This window comes from Saimiri boliviensis, chromosome 14 (genome assembly GCF_048565385.1).
Source record: "Saimiri boliviensis isolate mSaiBol1 chromosome 14, mSaiBol1.pri, whole genome shotgun sequence".
Lineage (NCBI taxonomy): Eukaryota > Metazoa > Chordata > Mammalia > Primates > Cebidae > Saimiri > Saimiri boliviensis.
The window spans coordinates 4,968,803-4,993,080 of NC_133462.1; the positions used below are offsets into that span (position 1 = coordinate 4,968,803).

Sequence of the window (24,278 nt, forward strand, 5' to 3'; positions counted from 1 at the left end):
GACACACTGTCTCTATGGAAGCATCCAAAACGGAGTCTACAATGTTGAAGAATATACATTGTCATACGCACAAATATTCTCCAGAATAGACCACAGGCTAGGCCATAAAAACTCCGCAATAACATTTGAACAGAAATACGGAAGTAGGGGTAGGCCGCGGTTGACTGAGACCTCTAATCCCAGCGCTTTAGGGGGCCACCATGGGAGGATCACCAGAGCTCAGCACTTCAAGACCAGCCCTGGCAACGTGGTGCAACCCCATGTGTACAAGGAACACAAGAGTTAGCCAGGAGTGGGGGTGCATGCCCGTAGATGCTAATTCAGCAGGCTTCGGAGGGAGGCACAGGTCACAGTGAGCCGAGATCTCACCACTGCACTCCAGCCTGGGCGATAGAGCCAGACGTAGTCTCAAAAACAAGCAACCACACACACACAAGGACGCATGGACATACACACATACACAAACACACACACACACAAACCGAAACAAAAAAATACCCAAGGTGCTATCAGAGTAGTCTATGTATTTAGAAGAGTATTTTGTGTGTATATGATTAACTGATATAAATGATAAAAATATATGATGAAATACACACCACATATTTTTGAGACCTTATCTCAAAGGAAGTTCCATATATTGTATGCTCACAGAAGAGTAATTCCTACACATGGAGTTAAAGGTTGATGGCTGCAGGCGGTGGCTCACGCCTGTACTCTCAGCACTTTGCCAGGCTGAGGTGAGTGGCTCACTTGAGATCAGGGGTTTGAGACCACGCTAGCCAACATGGTGAAAACCCATCTCTCCTTAAAAAAACATAAAATAAAGGGCCGGGCGCGGTGGCTCACGCCTGTAATTCCAGCACTTTGGGAGGCCGAGGCAGATGGATCACGAGGTAGAGAGATCGAGACCCTCCTGGTCAACATGGTGAAACCCCATCTCTACTAAAAATACAAAAAAATTAGCTGGGCATGGTGGTGCGTGCCTGTAATCCCAGTTACTCAGGAGGCTGAGGCAGGAGAATTGCCTGAACCCAGGAGGCGGAGGTTGCGGTGAGCCGAGATCGCGCCATTGCACTCCAGCCTGGGTAACAAGAGCGAAACTCCATCTCAAAAAAAAAAAAAAACAAAAAAAAAAAAAACATAAAAGAAAATAAAATACACACACACACACACACACACACACACACCGGGCGTGGTGGTCAGCAATTCCAGCTACTGGGGAGGCTGAGTCAGGAGAATCATATGAACCCCAGAGGCAGAGGTAAGTCTGACTATAAATAAGCATGCTCTGCAAACATATTACCAAGATCAGCATCAACTTCAACGTTGCTTTGCTCAAACGGTGACACTCTAAAGGGAAGGCCTTTGGTTCCTTTCAGACAACAAAAAGCACTTCCCTTTAGAGGGTCACAGCCTGGGATCTTCTTGTTTCAGCACTCCAAGTTTTCCTTGAAATTTTCCTTGACCAGGTTAAACTGGACACAAAAATAAAGATGCATTTATTTTCCCGGTTTACATGTTTTCTGGAATCCACAACATAAACCCCTACAGGGGCCATCTGCAGTTCCTTGCTTCAAAGGCTCATCAGGTTAGCCTTGTTCATCACAGAGTAATGCTCCTGAGTTTTGCCGTCAAAAACAAAAGTAATGCCCGCTATACATACCTTTAACCAAGAGAATTAGGCTGAATTTGTAGAGAACAGCAAAGGATTTTGATCCAAGGGTTCACCTGGGTTCCAGTACACCGACATCAGTCCTGATGAGAACGAACAAAATGGAACTTAAGATGTTGAAGAATATACATTGTCACATAACCAAACATCCTCCAGCACAGACCACAATCTAGGCTGCCTCAAGAGGACCACTTGAGGCTAGGCCCGGTGGCTCACACACCTGTAATCCCAGCATTTTGGGAAGCCGAGGTGGGAAAAGCAGCTGAGGTCGGGATTTGGAAACCAGCCTGGGCAACATAGTGAAACCCCATCTCTACTAAAAATTCAAAATTTAGTTGGGCATGGTAGTGAGGGCCTCTAATCACAGCTACCTGAGAGGCTAAGCCAGGAGAATTGCTTGAACCTGGGAGGCAGAGGTTGCAGTGAGCTGAGATCGTGCCATTGAACTCGAACTGGGGCAACAAGAGGTAAACTCGGTCTAAAAATAGAAAATTTTTAAAAAAGTAGCACGGCGTGATGACGGTCACCTGTATTCCCAACTACTTGGCAGACTGAGGGGTAAGAATCCCAGTAACCTGGGAGGAGGACTTTCTAGTGAGCAGATATCCTGCCACTGCACTCAAGCATGGGGAACGAAGCCAGAGTGCATCTCAAAAATAAAAAAAGTAACAAGAGGCCCACTTCAGCTCAAGAGATCTCACCGGAAGTGCCACGCACTCCAGCCTGGGCAACAGAGACCCTGCCCTGGAAAAAAACCAAAACAAAAATAGAACCCCAACATCATCCAAGTCTGATTATAGGCATGCTCTGCAAATCTGTTACCAAGATGATCAGCCTCAACTTCAACGTTGCTTTTCTCAAACAGTAACACTCTAAAGGAAGACGCATTCGTTTCTTTTGGACAACAGAAAGCGCTTCCCTTTAGAGGGTCACAGCATGAGATCTTGCTCCAGCACTCTGGGTTTTCCTTTGAAGATTTCTGTTGACGTTTTCTGGAATCCAGAACAGAAACCCTTAAGAGGACCATCTCCAGTTCCTTGCTTCACCACAAGGCAATCCTCCTGAATTTTGTCCCCAAAGTGAAAAAGCACTACCTCCTAGACATACCTTATATTTAATGAAGAGACTGGGCTGAATTTCTAAAGAACAGCAATGGACGCTGAGCTCAGTGTTCACTTGGATTCCAGCACAGGGACACACAGTCCTTAGGAAAGCACGAAAATGGAATCTAAGATGTTAAAGAATATACATTGTTATACACACAAATGTCCTCCGGTATAGACCATAGGCTAGGCCATAAAAGTTCCTCAGTAGAATTTGAACAGAAATATACCAGGCCGAGGGCAAGTGGCTCACGCCTGTAATTCTAGCACTTTGGTAGGCACAGTCAGGCACAACATTTTAGGTTAGGAGTTCAAAACCAGCCTGGCCAACATGGCAAAACCCTGTCTCTATTAAAAATTCAAAAAATTAGCCAGATGCAGTGATGGGTGCCTATAATCCCAGCTACTCAGGAGGCTGAGGGAGGAGAATCACTTGAACCCAGGGGGAGGAGGTTGCGGTCAACTGAGATTGGGCCACTGCACTCCAGTCTGGGCAACACAGGAAGACTCCATCTCAAAAAAAAATACACAAGTCCAGGTGTGGCATGGTGGCTCACACCTCTAGTCCCATCACTTTAGGAGGCTGAGGCAGGAGGATCACATGGGCTCAAAAATTGGAAGCCAGATCAGGCAACATGGTACAATCCCATCTGTACAAAAACTACAACAGTTAGCCAGATGGCTGGGCAAGGTGGCTCACACCTGTAATCCCAGCACTTTGGGAGGCTGAGGTGGGTGGATCACTGAGGTCAGGAGTTCGAGATGAGCCTGACCAACATGATGAAACCCCCTCTCTACTAAAAATACAAAGTTAGCTGGGTGTGGTTGTGCATGCCTGTAATCGTAGCAAAACAAAACACACTATTGTCCAAGTCTGATGATAAGCATGCTCCGCCAATGTATCAAGATCAGCATCAGCTTCAACGTTGCTTTTCTCAAACAGTAATCCTCTAAAGAGACGCACCTTTTTCTCTTTCAAGTCAAAAAAAAGTGCATCCCTCTAGAGAATCGCCGCATGAGATCTTCTTGCTCCAGTACTCTGGTTTTCTTACTGAAATTTTCCTTGAGCAGGTTAAAATGGACACAAAAATAAAGATGCATTGATTAGCCCTGTTTGCTTGTTTTCTGGAATCAGGAATCTAAACCCCTAAAAGAACCCTCTCCAGTTTCTTCCTTCCAAGATTCAGCAGGTTCGCTTTGCTCACCAAAGGACAATGAAAGCAATACTCACTAGACATACCTGATACGTAACCAAGAGAATGGGGCTGGATTTGAAGAGAACAGCAATCGATGTTGAGGCAAATGGTCCCTTATTCCAGCACAGGGACACAAAGTCCAGACGGGAGCATCCAAAATGGAATCTAAAATGCTGAAGAATATAAATCGTCATACACACAAACATCCACCAGGATAGAGCACAGAGTCCACAAAAGCTCCCCAATAATATTTGAACAGAAATACATAAGGACACGTGGGACATGGCAACTGACATCTCCAACCCCAGTACCCAAGTAGGTCAAGACTGGGGGATCACTTGTGCTCAGGAGTTAGAGATGAACCTGGGAAACACGGGAAACCCTCATCTGTAAAAATACAAAAGGCAGTCAGATGGCAGGGGTACGTGCCTGGAGACAGCTCTTCTGAAGGCTGAGGTGAGAGGCGGGGGTGGCAGTGAGTGGAGATTGCACCACTGCATTCCAGAATGGGCAACAGTCCCAGACCTTGTTTAAAAAACAAAAAAAGGGCACAAACACAAAAAAATGCAAAAGTGATGAGTATTCTCCGTGTAGAGTATTTCGTGTGTGTATGACTGTATTAACCATAAAACACGATACAATAAAATGTACATCACACATTTCTGATACCCTGCCTCAAAATGAGAATGTTCTATATATTGTATCCTCACAGGTAGAGTAATTCCTATACAGAAATGAATGTTTCGGCAGCACACATTAAAAAAATTGCAAGGATAGAGATTACCATGGCCGCTGCACGAAGCCACACCCAAATTCATGACGGATGGGCCCTATGTTTAAAATTAGGAAATACAGGTCAGGTGTGGTGGCTCATGCCCGTAATCCCAGAACTTTGGGACACCGAGGCGAGTCCATCACTGGAGGTCAGGAGTTCGAGACTGGTATGGCCTACAGGGTGAAACCCAGTCTCCACTAAACACAGTGAGCCAGGCATGATGGCGGGCACCTGTAATTCCAGCTACTCAGAAGGCTGTGGCAAGAGAATTGCTTGAACCTGGGAAGTAGAGGTTGCTGGGAGCCGAAATCGTGCCATTGTACTCCAGCATGGGTAACAAGAGTGAATCTCCATCAAAAAAAAAAAAGTAGGGGGAGAGAAGAGTGAAAATCCCAGGAGCTCTCTCCCAGTACACAACTGCTCCTTCCAGATCAAACCCAAACCCCTAACTGTCCCCAGCCAGCTGCGTGGCTCTCCTCTCCCCTCAGCTCATCCTGCCTGCCCTGCTGCAGGGCCCTGGTGTTCCCAGTCCAGATGCCTTCACTCCTTCCAAGGCCCCAGGAGGGGACATCTCCCAGTTCTCAGGGAGGAACATGGGATTTGCCACCCTGTGAGCTTCCCAGACATCAGGCTCTGCCCGCCCCACTCCATTCCCAAAGAACGTTCTGCCTCTTGCGTGCCTGGGACTACAGGCGCATGTCACCATGCTCGGCGAATTTTTGTATTTTTATTTTTCTTTCCTTTTTTTGAGACAAAGTTTCGCTGTCGTTGCCCAGGCTGAAGTGCAATGTGTGATCTCACCTCATCACAACCTCTGCCTCTTGGGTTCAAATGATTCTCCTGCATCAGCCTCCCGAGTAGCTGGGATTACGGGTATGCGCCACCACACCTGGCTAAGTTTGTAGTTTTAGTAGAGACGGGGTTTCTCCATGTTGGTCAGGTTGGTCTCCAACTCCCGACCTCAGGTGATCCGCCCGTCTCCGCCTCCCAAAGTGCTGGGATTACAGGCGTGAGCCACCACGCCCAGCCAACTGTGCATTTAAGACGTGGTCATGCACCCTATATTTCGGCTTCATTTACCCTATAAAAACTCGAATGTCATGCATTCCAGCTCCGTGCTTTTACTAAGGAGTGCATGTTCCATTTTCAAGGGACAATAAGGTCTCCCTTCAACTCTACCTCAACCCAGATCGTGTCCTATAAACCAGTGCAGGCATAACTTCCATGGCATGAAAGGTGTTGAGTGCTTGAGGAAGAGGCATCTTTCACCATGGTGACAGGAAGAGCTGCCGTGTATCCCACCTGTTACTAGGGGGCCCCTTCTAGGGTCCTCCAGGTTTTTGTGAAACTGTCTGTGGTTTTGTCCCATGCAACATTTATGACCGTGGCTGAGCTTCACCTTGTCTACAATAGGTTTCTTACATTAGCCACAGCCAACATTTCACATCTTACCAAGCAACTGGCATTTAGATGAGAGGTTTTGCCCAGTGGAATGGGGTAAGCAGTGCGGCTGCAGTCAGAAGAACTCACTGGGGTGGGCATTAGTGGGTGACGGCTGGATCCACCACACTTTCCTGCAGAACAAGTAGGTTTGAGAAATGATAGCAAGTTGCTGGAGAAAAAAATTTTCAGTGTCAGGGACAAGAACATTAAACTGAAAAGACACAAATAAATAGGAAAAATAAGAACATTTTATTAATATTGACATTCTTTGGGGATGACAGAATAGACTGGATAGATGTGGAGGTTTACTTACAATTTTTTTTTTTTTTTTTTTTTTTTTTTTTGTGAGACAGAGTCTCAGTTTGTCACCCAGGGTGGAGGGTAGTGGCGCGATCCTGGCTCACTGCAACCTCTGCCTGTCAGGTTCTAGGGATTCTCCTGCCTCGGCCTCCCAAGAAGCTGGGATTACAGGCGTGCACCACCACACCTGGCTAATTTTGTATTTTTCAGGGTTTCTCCATGTTGGTCAGACCAGTCTTGAACTACTGGCCTCAGGCGATCCATCTCTTAGGGCCTCCCAAAGTGCTGAGATTACAGGTGTGAGCCACCACACCCGGCCTTGTAATCTGTTTTTAAAGAGATGGGATCTTGCTATGTTGGCACAGGCTGGAGTGCAGTGACTATTCAAAGATGTCATCAGTGCCTGCTATAGCCTTAAAAGAACCCTTACACTCCAATCCTTACAGTAACTGGGACTCTGTGTACCCCAGGATGCTGGCCCTGTCACCTATCTTTGAAAGGGGTCATCAGGACAAGGGGGCTCAGCCATTTAGGATCACTGAAGCTCAGAAGTTGAGACTATCCTGGGCAAAAGAGACCCCATCCTACCAAAAATGAACAACCGAGCCAAGTGTGGTGGCACACCCCATGTAGTCCCATCTACTTGAAAGGGTGACCAAAGAGGACCAGTTCAGGCTGGACATGTTGGCTCATCCATGTAATCCCAGCACTTTGGGAGGCCAAGGCAGGTGGATCACATGAGGTCAGGAGTTGAGACCAGCCTGGCCAACATGGTGAAACCCCTTCTCACCTAAAAATACAAAAATTGGCAGGATGTGGTGGTGGGCACTGGTAATATCAGCTACTTGCAAGGCTAAGGTGAAAGAATTGCTGAAACAGGGGAGGTGGGAGTTGCAATGATTGGAGATCCGGCCACTGCACTCCAGCCTGGGTAACAGAATGAAATTCCATCTCTAAATAAAGAGAGGACCACTTCAGCCCAAGAAATCCAGGTTGGAAGTGCCACCCCACTCTAGACTGGGCAACAGAGAGCCAGTCTTGGAAAAACACAAACACAGAACCCCACCATTGTCCAAGTCTGACTATAAGCATGCTCTGCAAATGTATTACCAAGATCAGCAACAACTTCAACGCTGCTTTTCTCAAACCGTAACACTCTCAAGAGAAGCGCCTTTTTTTTTTTGCAGACAATAGAAAGCGCTTCCCTCGAGAGGGTCACAGCCTGGGATCTTCTTGCTCCAGCACCACAGATTTCTTGATGAAATTTTCCTTGAGCAGGTTAAAATGGAAACCAAAGTAAACATGCATTTACTGGCCCTGTTTCCATGTTTTCTGGAATCCAGAACATAAACCCCTAAAAGAACCATCTCAGTTCCATGCTTCAAAGGCTCAGCAGGTTCGCCTTGTTCATTAAGGGGCAATCCTCATGAGTTGCGTTCTCAAAGAAAAAAAGCAATGCCTACTAGACATACCTTATCTTTAACCATGAGAACTGGGCAGGACTTCTAGAGAAGGGCAATGGATTTTGAGCCAAGTGTTCACTTGAGTTCCAGTATAGGGACACACAAGTTCTATATACTGTATGCTCACATAAAGAATATTTCCTGGCCGGGCGCGGTGGCTCAAGCCTGTAATCCCAGCACTTTGGGAGGCCGAGGCGGGTGGATCACGAGGTCAAGAGATCGAGACCATCCTGGTCAACATGGTGAAACCCCATCTCTACTAAAAATACAAAAAATTAGCTGGGCATGGTGGCGCGTGCCTGTAATCCCAGCTACTCAGGAGGCTGAGGCAGGAGAATTGCCTGAACCCAGGAGGCGGAGGTTGCGGTGAGCCGAGATCGCGCCATTGCACTCCAGCCTGGATAACAAGAGCGAAACTCCGTCTCAAAAAAAAAAAAAAAAAAAAAAGAATATTTCCTACTCGTAAGTGCTTGCTTTGACAGCACACATAAAAAATGAATGGAGTGGGCCGGGCGCGGTGGCTCACACCGGTAATCCCAGCACTTTGGGAGGCTGAGGAGGGCGGATCACAAGGTCAAGAGATCGAGACCATCCTGGGCAGCATGGTGAAACCCTGTCTCTACTAAGTAAAGTACAAAAATTAGCTGGGCATGGTGGTGTGTGCCTGTAATCCCAGCTACTCGGAAGGCTGAGGCAGGAGAATTGCTTCAACCCAGGAGGCAGATGTTGCAGTGAACCGAGACTGCACCACTGCACTCCAGCCTGGTGCCTGGCAACCAAGCAAAACTCTGTCTCAAAGAAAAAAGAAAGGAATGACAGAGATTACCACGGCCCCTACACAGAGATGAAATCCAAATTCATAATGGGTGCCAGATTCAAAATTACCAGCAAAAAAAAAAAGCCAATGAGAGTGGCTCATGCCTGTAATCCCAGCACTTTGGGGAGCCTACGTGGGTGAATCACCTGAGGTCAAGAGTTTGAGAACAGCCTGGTCAACATGGTGAAACAATCTCTAAAAACACAGAAGAGAAAACACAAAGATTAAACATGCACGGTGGCATGAACCTGTAATCCCACCTACTCAGGAGGCTGAGGTTGCAGTGAGCCACCAGAGGGACACTGCATTGCAGGCTGAGTGACAACAGGGAGACTCCCTGTCAAAAATAAAAATAAAAGAGGATCACTTGAGCCCAAGAGATCTAGGTTGGAAGCTCCACCCACTCCAGCCTGGGCAACAAAGACCTTGTCTTGGAATAAAACCAGACAAAAGCAAAACCCCACCATATCCAAGTCTGAGTATAAGCATGCTCTGCAAATGTCCTACCAAGATCAGCATCAACCTCAGCGTTGCTTTTCTCGGACAGTAACTCTCTACAAGGCTGCACTTTCTTTTCTTTCAGACAACAGAAAGCGCTTCCCTGTAGACGGTCACGGCCTGAGATCTTCTCGCTCCAGCACTGTGGATTTTTGGCTAGCATCTTCCTTGACCCGGTTAAAACGGACACAAAAGTAAACATGCATTTACCGGCCCTGTTTGCGTGTTTTCCGGAATCCACAACATAAACCTGTAAAGGACCATCTCCAGGTCCCAGGTTTCAAAAAAAACCAGCAGGTTAGTCTTATATATCAAGAGGCGATCCAGACTTTTGTCTCCAAGAAAAAAAGCAATGCCTACTAGACATACCTTATCTTTAACCAAAATAATTGGGCCAGATTCCTAGAGAAGACCAATGGATTTTGAGCCAAGTGTCCACTTGAATTCCAGTAGTGGGACACACAGTCCCGATGGAGGCATCCAAAATGGAATCTAAGGTATGAAGAATACACATTGTCACAGGCACAAACATCCTCCAGGGCGGACCACGTCTAAATAAAATTTAAACAGAAATACACAAGTATGGGTGGGGCATGGTGGCTCACACCTCTAATCCCAGCAGAGACTGGAGGATGACCTGAGCTCAGGAGTTCGAGACCAGCCCTGGCAACATGGTATAACCCATGTGTACAAAATATACAAAAGTCAGCCAGGTATGGTGGTGCATGCCTGCAGGCAGCTATTCAGGAGATCTAGGTAGGAGGTGGAGGTTGCACTGAGCTGAGATCGCAACAGTGCACTTCAGCCCAGACAAAAAGGTGAGACTCTGTCTCAAAAATCGATAAATAAATAATAAAAATACAAAAATTAGGCAGGCATGGCAGAACACGTCTGTAGCCCCAGGGGCCTGGGAGACTGAGGCAGGAGAATTGCTTGAACCCAGGTGGCAGATGTTGCAGTGAGTGGAGTTCCTGACACTCCAGCCTGGGTCACAGAATGAGACTCTGCCCCCAAAAAGAGGACCACCTGAGCCCAATAAATCTATGTTGAAGTGCCACTGCACTCAGCCTGGGCAACACACACCCTGTCTTAGAAAAACAAACAAACAAACAAACAAACAAACAAACACAAAAACCCAACATCACCCACGTCTGATTGTAAGCATGCTCTGCAAATGTATTACCAAGATCAGTATCCATGTCAGCGCGGCTTTTCTCAAACGGTGACGCTCTAAAGGGAAGCGAGTTCTTTTCTTCCAAATCACAGAAAATGCTTCCCTTTAGAGGGGCACAGCATGAGATCTTCTTGGTCCAGCACTTCAGGTTTCTTGTTGGCATTTTCCTTGAGCAGATTAAAATGGACCCAAAAATAAAGATGCATTTACTGGCCCTATTTTCATGTTTCCTGAAATCCAGAACAAAAACCTCTAGAAGGACCATCTCTAGGTACCTTGCTTCAAAGGCTCAGCGGGTTAGCCTTGTTTGTCAAGGGGCAATCCACGTGAGTTTTGCTGTCAGAAAGAAAAGGCAATGCCTAATACACATACCTCATATTTAACCATGAGAATCAGGCTGGATTTCTATAGAACAGCAATGGATTTTAAGCCAAGTGTTCACTTGAGTTCAGTACAGGGACACACAGTCCGGATGGGAGCAGCCAAAATGGAGTCTACCATGTTAAAGAACACACATTGTCATACACATAAACATCTTCCAGGGTAGACCGAGACCCTGCCACTGCCCCCCAGCCTGAGAGACTGGGAGATTACATCTCCAAAATAAGTAAAAATGAAAAAATGTAAATATTATACAGGCATGGAATTAGGCACCTATAATCCCAGCTACTCAGGAATCTGAGGAAGGAGAATCCCTTGAAACTGGGAGGTGAAGGTTTCAGTGAGCCAAGATCATACCATGGCACTCCAGCCTGGATCACAGAGCAAGACTTTGTCCCAAAAAAGAGGACCATTGGAGCCTAAGACACCTAGGTGGGAAGTGCCACCACACTCCAGCCTGGGTAACAGAGACCTGGTCTTAAAACAAAAAGAAAAAAAAAGCAGAACTCCACCAACATCCAAGCCAGATGATAAACATGCCCCGCTAAGGTATCACCAAGATCAGCATCAGCTTCAAGGTTGCTTTTCTCAATCTTTAACTCTCTAAAGGGAAGTGCCTTGTTTTCTTTCAGACGACAAAAAGGCGCTTCCCTTTGGAGGGTCACAGCATGAGATCTTCTTGCCTAGGACTCTGGGTTTATGAACTTTTTTTTTTTTTGACCAGGTTAAAATGCATACAAAAATAAAGATGCATTTATTAGCCCTATTTGCATGTTTTATGGAATCCGGAACACAAACCCTTAAAAGGAACATCTCCAGTTCCTTTCTTCAAAGGCTCAGCAGGTTAGCCTTGTTCATCACGGGGCAATCATCTTGAGTTTTGTCTACAAACAGAAAAAGCAGCACCCACTAGACATACCTTATATTTAACCAGGAGAACTGGGCTGGATTTCTAGAGAACAGCAATGGATGTCGAGCCAAGTCTTCACTTGCGTTTCAGTACAGGGACACACTGCAATGGGAGCAACCAAAATGGAATCTCAGACGTTGAAGAGGCCAGGCACGGTGGCTCACATCTGTAATCCCACCACTTTGGGAGGCCAGGGAGGAGAATCACTTGACTTAAGGAATTGACACCAGCCTAGCAAACATGGTGAAACCACCTGTCTGCTAAAAATACAAAAATTAACAGGGTGTGGGGGTGGGTGCTTATAATCCCAGCTATTTGGGAGACTGAGGTGGGAGAATCGCTGGAACCTGGGAGGCAGAAGTTGCGGTGAGTAGAGATCCTACGACTGTACTCCAGCCTGGGTGATAGAGTGAGACTCTGTCACAAAAAATAAAAAAAGGCCAGGCGCGGTGGCTCAAGCCTGTAATACCAGCACTTTGGGAGGCCAAGGCGGGTGGATCATGAAGTCAAGAGATCGAGACCATCCTGATCAACATGGTGAAACCCCGTCTCTACTAAAAATACAAAAAACTAGCTGGGCATGGTGGCATGCGCCTGTAATCCCAGCTACTCAGGAGGTTGAGGCAGGAGAATTCAGGCGAACCCAGGAGGCGGAGGCTGCGGTGAGCCGAGATCGCGCCATTGCACTCCAGCCTGGGTAACAAGAGCGAAACTCCGTCTCAAAAAAATAAATAAATTAAATTAGATTAAATTAAAAGAGGACCACTTGAGCCCAAGAGATCTAGGTTGGAAGTGCCACCACACTACAGTCTGGGTAACAGAGACCCTGTCTTAGAAACAACAAAACAAAAACAGAACCCCAACATCATCCAGGTCTGACTATAAGCATGCCCTGCAAATGTCTTACCAAGATCAGCATCAACTTCATCGTTGTTTTCCTCAAACCGTAACACTCTAAAGGGACGCGACTTATGCTTTTTTAACATCACAGAAAGTGCATCCCTTTAGAGGGTCACAGCCTGAGATCTTCTTCCTCCAGCACCGTGGATTTTTTGTTGGAATCTTTCTTGACCAGGTTAAAATAGACTCAAAAATAAAGATGCATGTATTTACCTTCTTTGCGTGTTTTCTAACATCCAGAGCATAAACCCCTAAAAGGGCCAGCTCAGGGTCCATGCTTCAAAGGCTCAGCAGGTTGGCCCTGATAATCATCAGGCAATCCTCCTGAGTTTTTTCTCCAGAAATAAAAAACAATGCCTACTACATATACCTTATATTTAACCAAGAGTACTGGGCTGGATTTCTCAAGAAGAGCAATGGATTCTGAGCCAACCTTTCACCTGAGTTCCAGCACAGGGACACACAGTCCCTATTGGAACATCCAAAATTAAATCTAAGCTGTTGAAGAATATACAGGGTCATACACAAATATACTCCAAAATAGACCGCCACAGACTAGGCCAAAAGTTCAAAATCCATGGCTAGAAGCAAGAACGTAATCCCCTACAGGGACCATCTCCAGTTGCTACTTCAAAGGCTCAGCAGGTTAGCACTGTTCATCAGAAGGTAATCTTTCTGAGTTTTGTCCCCAAAGAGACACTCCAACCTGGGTGTCACCGCCAGATTCTCTCTCAAGAAAGAAAAACAAAAGGACCTAGCCGGGCGCGGTGGCTCACGCCTGTAATCCCAGCACTTTGGGAGGCCGAGGCGGGTGGATCACGATGTCGAGAGATCGAGACCATCCTGGTCAACATGGTGAAACCCCGTCTCTACTAAAAATACAAAAAAATCAGCTGGGCATGGTGGCACGTGCCTGTAATCCCAGCTACTCAGGAGGCTGAGGCAGGAGAATTGCCTGAACCCAGGAGGCGGAGGTTGCGGTGAGCCGAGACGGCGCCATTGCACTCCAGCCTGTGTAACAAGAGTGAAACTCCATCTCAAAAAAAAAAAAAAAAAAGAAAGAAAAAAAAGAAAAACAAAAGGACCGTTTGAACCTAAAAGATCAAGGTTGGAAGCGTCACCACACTCCAGCCTGGGCAACAAACACCCAGTCTTAGAAAAAAAAAGCAAAGCAAAAACAGAACCCGACATCATGCAAGTCTGATTAGAAGCACGCTCTGCAAGTGTCTTACCAAGATCGGCACCCACTTCCACCTGGCTTTCCTCACACAGTTACCCGCTAAAGGGGGGCGCGTTCGATGTTTTTCTTTTAGACAGCAGAACGCACCACCCTTTAGAGGGTCACAGCGTGACATCTTCTTGCTCCAGGACCATGGGATGTTTGGGAAATTTTCCCCGACCAGGTGAAAACGGACACACAAAAAAAGATGCATTTATTGGCCCTGTTTGCCTGTTTCCAGAATCCAGAATATAAACCCCTAAAAAGACCATCTCTAGTTCCTTGCTTCAAAGGCTCAGCAGGTTAGCCTTGTTCATGAAGGAGCAATCCTTCTGAATTTTGTCCCCAAAGAGAAAAAGCAATGCTTACTAGACATACATTATATTTAAGCAAGAGATTGGGCTGGATTTCTTGAGAATAGCAATGATGTTGAGCCAGTGTTCACTTGAGTTCCAGTACAGGGACACACAGACCCGATCAGAGCATCCAAAATGAAATCGAAGATGCTGCAGAATATACATTGTCATACACAGAAACATCCTCCAGTATAGACCACCACAGGCGAGGCCATAAATCTCCTCAAGAAACCCCATCTCTTTAAATACAAAATGAGTCGAGCGTTAATGGTACCTGCCTGTATTCCAGCTACTTGGCGGGTGAGGCAGGAGAATCACTGGAACAGGGGATGCAAAGGTTGCAGTTAACTGAGACCGTGTCATTGCACACCAGACAAAGCAACAAGAGTAAAATTCCATCTGGAAAAAAAAAAAAAAAAAAACCATAAAAAGCAAGCAAAAAACCTCCCTAATACAATTTGAGGATAAACACACAAATAAGGGCAGGGCATGGGGGATCATATTTTAAATTGCCGCACTTTAGGAGGCCAAGGTGGTCAAATCACTTGAGCTCAGGAGTTCAAGACTAGCCTGGGCAACAAGGTGAAACCAGGCCTGTAGATAAAATACAGAAGTTAGCCTGGTATGCTGGTGTGTGCCTGTAGACAGCTATTCAGGAGGCTGACATTGAAGGTGGAGGTTGCCATGAGCCAAGACCTCATCACTGCAATTCAGCCTGGGTGATAGAGCAAGACTCTGTCTCAAAAATCAATCAATCGATCAATAATAAAACTACAAAAATTAGCTGAGTATGATGGCACATGCCTGTAATCCCAGCTGCTCTGGAGGCTTAGGCAAGAGAATTCCTTAAATCCAGGAGGCGGAGGTTGCAGTGAGTGGAGTTCCTGCTACTGCACTCCACCCTGGGTCACAGAGTGAGACTGTCCCAAAAAAGAGAACCACCTGAGCCCAACAGATATAGGTTAGAAGTGCCACCGTAATCCAGCCTGGGCAACAGACACCTTTTGTCTTAGGAAAAGGGAAAAAAAAAAAAAAACCCAACATCATCCAATTCTGACTGTAAGCATGCTCTGCAAAGGTATTACCAAGACCAGCCTCCGCTTCAACGTTGCTTTTCTCAAACAGTAATCCTCTAAACGGGTACACTTTCTATTTCTTTCAGACAAAGAAAGTGCATCCGTCTAGAGGGTCACCGCCTGAGATGTCCTTCCTCCGAAGGGTGAATTTTCTGTTGAAATCTTCCTTCACTAGGTTTAAATGGAGACAAAAATAAAGATGTATTTATTAGCCTTGTTTGCATGTTTTCTGCAATGCAGAATACAAACATCTAAAAGGACAATCTTGAATTCCTTGCTTCAAAGGCTCAGCAGGTTAACCTTGTTTATCATGGGGCAATCCTCCTGAGTTTTATCTCCGGCAAGAAAAAGCAATGCCTACTATACATACCTCATACTTCACCAAGAGAACTGGGCAAGATTTCTAGACAAAAGCAATGGATTTCGAACCATGTGTTCACTTGAGTTCCAGTGCAGGGACACGACTGACCTCAGGTGATCCTCCTGTCTTGGCCTCCCAAGGTGCTGGATTTACAAGCCTGAGCCACCGCATCTGGACTATTCCCATATTTCAAATCAGTAAAGAAAAAAAAAAAAAAAAAAAAGATGTCCACACCTAAACAGCAAATCATTTGCTGCTCAAGTCCAACTCAAATACTTTGTTTATCTAAAATACAAACTAAACTGGGGGTGGGGCATGAACCAAAGAACAGTCCTTCATTTCCTCCTCCTGTGCATGGGTTAATATTCACATCTGTGCCCATCTATGAAGGATGGGGGAGGGCAGAGGCAGGAGGATCTAACCCCAGTTTAGCCTGGGCAGCATAGTGAGACATATGTGTCATGCACAGACCTCCTGGTCACCCACCCAAGATGTCAGCTTCATTTACCCAATAAACACGGAAACTCCACGCATTCCACCTTCGTGCTCTTGTTAAGCAGCCCACAACCCATATTCAAGGGACACTGAGGTCTCCTTCAACTCTACCTGAACCCCAAGTGAGGTTCTATAAACCAGTGCTGGAATAATTTCCATGGAGTTAAAGGTGTTGATGGCCACCCACGGTGAAACACACCTGTATTCTCACCACTTTGGGAGGCTGAGGTGAGCGGCTCACTTGAAGTCAGGGGTTTGAGACCAGCCTGGCCAACCTGGTGAAACACAATCTCTACTAAAAATATATATACAGAAAGTAGTTGGGCGTGGTGGCAGGCAAACTGTAATTCAAGCTACTTGGGAGGCTGAGGAAGGAGAACTGCTTAAACCCAAGAAGCAGAGGTTGCAGTCAGCAGGATCTCCCTATTGCCCTCCAGCCTGGGAGACAGGGAGACTCTGTCTCAAAAAATAAACTATAAATAAATCATTTAAAACAACAATAACAAATACTAACTGGGCGTGACGTAGGGCCCCTGCCATCCCAGCTACTCAGGAAGGTGAGGAAAGAGAATCACTTAAACTTGGGATGTAGAGGTTACACTGAGTCAAGACTGCATCACTGCACTCTAACCTGGGTAACAGAGCAAGACTCTGTCCCATAAAATAGGACCATTTAGGCCCAAGAGACCTAGGTTGGAAGTTCCACCACACTCCAACCTGGGCAACAGATACCCAGTCTTAGAAAACAAACAAACAAGGCCGGGCGCGGTGGCTCAAGCCTGTAATCCCAGCACTTTGGGAGGCCGAGGTGGGTGGATCACGAGGTCGAGAGATCGAGACCATCTTGGTCAACATAGTGAAACCCCGTCTCTACTAAAAATACAAAAAACTAGCTGGGCGTGGTGGCGCATGCCTGTAATCCCAGCTACTTAGGAGGCTGAGGCAGGAGAATTGCCTGAGCCCAGGCAGAGGTTGCGGTGAGCCGAGATCGCGCCATTGCACTCCAGCCTGGGTAACGAGAGCGAAACTCCGTCTCAAAAAAAAAAAAAAAAAAAAAAAAAAAAAAGAAAACAAACAAACAAACAAATAATAAACAAAGAAAACAGAACCCCACCATCATTCAAGTCTTGATTATACGCATGCTCTGCAAATGTATTACCAAGATCAGCACCAGCTTCAACGTTGCTTTGCTCAAACGGTGACACTCTAAAAGGAAGCGCTTTGCTTTTTTTTTGTACAACAGAAAGTGCTTCCCTTTAGAGGATCACAGCATGAGATCTTCTTGCTCCAGCACTGTGGGTATTTTGTTGGAATTTCCCTTGACCAGGTTAAAATGGACACAAAAAATAAAGATGCATTTGCCGGGCGCGGTGGCTCACGCCTGTAATCCCAGCACTTTGGGAGGCCGAGGCGGGTGGATCACGAGGTCGAGAGATCGAGACCATCCTGGTCAACATGGTGAAACCCCGTCTCCACTAAAAATACAAAAAATGAGCTGGGCATGGTGGCGCGTGCCTGTCATCCCAGCTACTCGGGAGGCTGAGGCAGGAGAATTGCCTGAGCCCAGGAGGCGGAGGTGGCGGTGAGCCGAGATCACGCCATTGCACTCCAGCCTGGGTAACAAGAGCGAAACTCCATCTCAAAAAAAAAAAAAAAAACAAAGGGAAATCCTCCTGAGTTTTGTCCTCAAACAGAAAAAGCAACGCCTCCTAGACATACCTTATCTTTAACCAAGAGAATCGGGCAGAATTTCTGGAGAACAGCAAGGAAAGCTGAGCCAAGCGTTCAGTTGAGTTCCAGCAATAGGAACACACAGTCCAGAGGGGGGCAACCAAAATGAAACCTAAGATGTTGAAGAATATACACTGTCGCACACACAAAAATCCTCCAGCAGAGACCACAGTCTAGGCTGACTCAAGAGGACCACTTGAGGCTGGGCATGTGGCTTACGCCTGTAAATCCAGCGTTTTGGGAGGTCAAGGGGAGCAGATCACCTTAGGTCAAGAGTTCAAGACCAGCCTGGCCAACATGGCGATACCCCGACTCTACTAAAAACACAAAAATTAGCTGGGCGTGGTGGTGGGTGCTTTTAATCCCACCCTCCCAGGAGGCTGAGGCAGGAGGATCGCTTGAACCCAGGAGGGGGAGGTTGCTGAGATCATGCCATTGCACTCCAGCCTGGGCAAAAGGGAAAACTCCATCTCAAAAATAAATAAATAAATAAATAAATATAAAAATAAATTAAAAATAAGTAAAAAGGGGATCCCTGGAGCCCGAGAGATCTCATTGGAAGTGCCACCCACTCCAGCCTGGGGAACAGAGATCCTGCCTTGGAAGAAAACAAAACAAAAACAGAACCTCAACGTCATCCAAGTCTGACTATAAGCATGGGTTGCAAACGCATTACCAAGATCAGCATCGACTTCAATATTGCTTTTCTCAAACAATGACACTCTAAAAGGATGCACGAACTTTTCTTACAGACAACAGAACGTGCGTCCCTCTAGAGGGTCATAGCAGGAGATCTTCTTGCTCCAGTACTCTGGGTTCGTTGTTGGAATTTTCCTTGACCAGGTTAAACTCGACACAAAACTAAAGATGCTTTTATTGGCCCTGTTTGCATGTTTTCTGGAATTCAGAACATAAACCCCTAAAAGGACCATCTCTAGTTCACTGCTTCAAAGGCTCAGCAGGTTCGCCTTGTTCATCAAAGGGCAATACTCCTGAGTGTTGATCCGAAAGACAAAAAGCAATACCTTTGGTTTATGCCCTCCCCCTCCCAGTTAAATCTGTAATTCTGATAAACGACATATTTGAGAGCTACTTGAATAACAAATGACTTGCTGTTTAGGTATGGGCATCCTCCCCGCTCCCCAATTTTAAATATAAGACAAGGCCGAGTACAGTCGCTCACACCTTTATTTCCATCATTTTGGGAAGGCAAGACAGGAGGATCACCTGAGGTCTGTTGCTTGAGACCAGTCTGGCCAATAAGGTGAAAATCTGTCTCTACTAAAAATAAAAATTTAAAAAAAAAAAAAAATTCAAGCCAGCTGTGGCGGTGGGCACCTGAAATCCCAGCTACTTGGGAGGCTGAGCATCAGCTTCAATGTTGCTTTTCTCGAACAGTAACTCTCTAAAGGGAAGCACTTTCTCTTCTTTGACACAACAGAAAGTGTTTCCCTCAAGGGGGCTACAGCAAGACCTTCTTGCTCAAGCACCATGGATTTTTTTGCCGGAATTATCCTTGACCAGGTTAAACTGGACACGCTGCATTCCAGCCTGGGCAACAGGGTGACTCCATCTCTAAATAAATAGATAAATGGAGGACACCTTGAGCCTGAGGGATCTAGATTGGAAGTGCCAGCACACTCCAGCCTGGGCAGAAGAGACCCTGTCTTCAGAAAGAAACAAAACCAAAATAGAACCCCACCATCAGACAAGTCTGATTATAAGCTTGCCCTGCAAATGCCTTACCAAGATCAGCATCAACGTCAACGTTGCTTTTCTCAAACCGTAAACCTCTAAAGGGGAGCGCCTTCTTTTCTTTCAGACAATAAAAAAGCGCTTCCCTTTGGAGGGTCACAGCATGAAATCTTCTTGCTCCAGCACTCTGAATTTTTTTTTGTTGGAATTATCTTTGTCTCCAAAGAGAAAAAGCAGTGCCCACTAGACATACCTTACCTTTGACCAAGAGAATTGGGCTGGATTTCCAGAGATCAGCAACGGATTTTGAGCCATGTGTTCACTTGAGTTCCAGTACAGGAATACGCAGTCCCGATGGGAGCATCCAAAATGGAGTCTAAGTTAGCTGGGCATGGTGGTACACACCTGTAATCCCAGCTACTCGGGAGGCTGAGGCAGGAGAATTGCTTGAACCTGGGAGGCGGAGGTTGCAGTGAGCAGAGATTGTGCCACTGCACTCCAGCCTGGGTGAGACAACGAGACCCTGTCCCAATCAATCAGTAATAAATAAATAATGCAACAATTACCCGGGCATGGTGGCTCATGCTTCTAATCCCAGCTGCTTGGCAGGCTGCATGAGGAGAATGGCTTGAACCCGGAAGGCAGAGGGTACACTGAGGTGAGTTTCTGCCACTGCACTCCAGTCTGGGTCACAGAGTGAAACTGTCCTAAAAAAGAGGATCATTTCAGCCCAAGAGATCTAGGTTGGAAGCGCCACTCCACTCCAGCCTGGGCAACAGACACCCAATCTTAAGAAAAACAAAAACAAAAACAACATCTTTTATCATCTAAGTCTGACTATAAGCATGCTCTGCAAATGTATTAACAAGATCAGCATCCACTTCAACGTTGCTTTTCTCAAACAATAACCCACTACAAGGATGCACTTTCTTTTCTTTCTGACAACAGAAAGAGCGTCCCTGTAGACGGTCACGGCCTGAGATCTTCCTCCAGTATGTTGAATTTTTTTTTTTTTTTTGGAATCTTTCTTGACTAAGTTAAAATGAACACAAAAAAGCCAGGCACGGTGGCTCACGCCTGTAATCCCACCACTTTGGGAGGCCGAGGCGGGCAGATCACGAGGTCAAGAGATCAAGACCATCCTGGCCAACATGGTGAAATCCCTCTACTAAAAACGTATAAAAATTAGCTGGGCATGGTGGCACGTGCCTGTATTCCCAGCTACTCAGGAGGCCGAGGCAGGAGAATTGCTTGAACCCAGGAGGCGGAGATTGTGGTGAGCCGAGACTGCGCCACTGCACTCCAGCCTGGCACCTGGTGACTAAACAAGACTGTGTCTCAAAAAAACAAATGAACACAAAAAACAAAGATGTATTTACTGGCCCTGTTTCCATGTTTTCTGGAATCCAGAACATAAACCGCTAAAAGGACCGTCTCCAGTTCCTTGCTTCAGAGGCTCAGTAAGTTAGCATTCATCATGAAGGAGCAATCCTCCTGACTTTTGTCCTCAAAGAGAAAATGCAATGCCCACTAGACGTACCTTATCTTTAACCAAAAGAATTGGGCTGGATTTCTAGAGAACAGCAATGGATATTGAGCAAAGTGTTCGCTTGAGTTCCAGCACAGAAACACATAGTCCCCATGGGGGCATCCAAAATGAAATCTAAGATGTTGAAGAACATACATTGTCAGGGGTATAAACATCTTCCAGGATAGACCCCAGGCTACGCAGCAAAAGCTCCTCAATAAATTTGAGCAGGAACACACAAGAACTGGTCGATCACAGTGGCTCACACCTCTCCTCTCGGCACTTTAGGGGGCTGAGGTGGGAGGATCACTTCAACTCAGGGGTTTGAGACCAGGCCTGGCAATATGGTGAACCCACATCTATACAAAACATACAAGAGATAGCCAGGTGGTGGTGCATACCTGCAGACAGTTATTCAGGAGGCTGAGGTGGGAAGTAAAGGTTGCAGCTGAGCCGAGATAGCACCACTGCACTCTAGCCTGGACAAGAGAGTGGAATGCTGCTTCAAAAATAAACAATAAAAATACAAAAATTACCTGGGTGTAGTGGCACATGCCTGTTATCTTAGTTGCTCAGGAGGCTGAGGCAGGAAAACTGCCTGAACCCAGGCCGCATACGTTGCAGTGAGTGAAGTTCCTGACACTGCACTCTGTCACCAGGGTGACTGGGTGAGACTCTGTCCCAAAAAAGAGAACCACTTGAGCCCAACAGATGCAGATTGGAAGTGCCACCGCACTCCAGCCTGGGCAACACACACCCTGTCATAGGAAAAAAACCAAACCAAACCAAAACAAAAAACAGAACAAACACAAAACCCCAACATCATCCACGTCTGACTATAAGCATGTTCTGCAAATGTGTTACTAAGGTCAGCATCAATTTCAGCGTTGCTCTTGTCAAACGGTGACACTCTAGAGGGATGAGCTTTGTTTGTTTACAAACAACAGAAAGCACGCCCCTCCAGGGGGTCACAGCCTGAGATCTTCTTGCCCCAGCACTCTGGGATTTTTGTTGGGATTTCCCTTGACCAGGTTAAAATGGACACAAAAATAAAGATACATTTATTGGTCCTGTTTGCATGTTTCCTGGAATCCAGAACATAAACCCGTAAAAGGACCGTCTCCAGTTTCTCACTTCCAAGGCTCAGCAGGTTACCCTTGCTCATCAAGGAGCAATCCTCCTGAGTTTTGACTCCAGAAAGAAAAAGCAATGCCTACTAGACATACCTTATCTTTAGCCAAGAGAATTCATCTGGATTTCTAGAGAACAGCAATGGATTTTCAGCCAAGTGTTCACTCGAGTTCCGGTACAGGGACACACAGTCCAGACGGGAGCATCCAAAATGGAATCTAAGATGTTGAAGAACATACATTGCTGCACACACACATCTCGTTGCATGTGTGAGCTGGTCATGCACGCATAATTTCAGCTTCATTTACCCAATGAAAATTCAAATCCCATGCACTCCCCACCTCTGTGCTCCTGGTAAGCAGTGCACATCCCATCATCAAGGGACACTAGTGTCCCCTTCAACTCTACCTGACCCTAGGTGAGGTTCTATGTATAAACCAGTGCCAGAATAATTTCCATCATGTAAAAGGTGTTCATGGCTCGCCGAAGTAGCTCACACCTGCATTTTCAGCACTTTGGGAGGCTAAGGCGGGCAACTCACTTGAGCGCTCCCGGACTAGAGACCAGCCTAGCCTACATGGTGAAACCCATCCTCCACTAAAACAAACGTAGCCAGGTGTGGTAGTGGGCACTTGTAATTCCAGCTACTTGGGAGGCTGAGGCAGAAGAACTGCTTGAACCCAAGAGGCAACGGTTGCAGTCAGCTGAGATCCTGCCACTGCACTCCAGGATGAGTGACAGCAAGACTTCGTATCAAAAGTAAGTAAGTGGCCGGGCGCGGTGGCTCAAGCCTGTAATCCCAGCACTTTGGGAGGCCGAGGCGGGTGGATCACGAGGTCAAGAGATCAAGACCATCCTGGTCAACATGGTGAAACCCCGTCTCTACTAAAAATACAAAAAATTACCTGGGCATGGTGGCGCATGCCTGTAATCCCAGCTACTCAGGAGGCTGAGGCAGGAGAATTGCCTGAACCCAGGAGGCGGAGGTTGCGGTGAGCCGAGATCGCGCCATTGCACTCCAGCCTGGGTAACAAGAGCGAAACTCCGTCTCAAAAAATAAAAAAACAAAAACAAAAACAAAAAGTAAATAAGTAAGAAAGAAAAATGCAAATATTAGCCAGGTGTGGCGTCAGTCACCTCTATTCCTAGCTACTCAGAAATCTGAGGCAGGAGAATCCCTTGAAACCGGGAGGCGAGGGCTGCAGTGAGCTGAGACTGAGCCACTGCATTGCAGCCTGGCTCACAGGGCAAGACTCTGTCCCAAAAAAGAGGACCATTTGAGCACAAGAGACCTAGGTTATAAGTGCCACCACATTCCGGCCTGAGCAACAGAGACCCTATCTTAAAAACAAAAACAAAAACAAAAACAAAAAAAACCCCACCATCATCCGAGTCTGATTATAGGCATGTTCTGCAGAGGTATTACCGAGTTCATTCAGCATCAGCTTCATCGTTGCTTTTCTCAAACGGTAACACTCTAAAGGAAAACTCATTCATTTCTTATAGACAACAGAAAGCGTTTTCCTTTGGAGGGTCACAGCATGAGTTCTTGCTCCAGCATTCTGGGTTTTCTGTGGAAATTTTCCTACACCAGATTAAAATGGACACAACAATAAAGATGGTGCATACTGGCCCTGTTTGCATGTTTTCTGGAATTCAGGACATAAACCCTTTTAAAAGGACCATCTCCAGTTCCCTGTTTCAAAGGCTCAGCAGGTTAGCCTTGTTCAGCACAGGGCAATCATCCTGAGTTTTGTCCACAAAGAGATAAAGCAATGCCTACTAAACATACCTTATATTTAACCAAGTGATTGGGCTGGATTTCTAGAGAACAGCAATGGATGTTGAGCCAAGTGTTCACTTGCGTTCTAGTACAGGGACACATTGCAATGGGAGCATCCAAAATGGAATCTAAGATGCTGAAGAGGCCAGGCATGGTGGCTCACACCTGTAATCCCACCACTTTGGGAGGCCAGGGAGGAGGATCACCTGAGGTCAGGAATTGACCCCAGCCTGGCCAACATGGTGAAACCATTTGTCTGCCAAAAATACAA

The 24,278-nt window shown here is 46.3% G+C and overlaps 1 pseudogene; it reads left to right on the top strand.

Annotated features, from left to right (window-relative positions):
- The first annotated feature begins 8,446 nt into the window (after nucleotides 1–8,446).
- On the top strand, nucleotides 8,447–23,311 carry LOC141581125 (putative uncharacterized protein PRO2829; annotated as a pseudogene).
- Nucleotides 23,312–24,278: the final 967 nt, after the last annotated feature.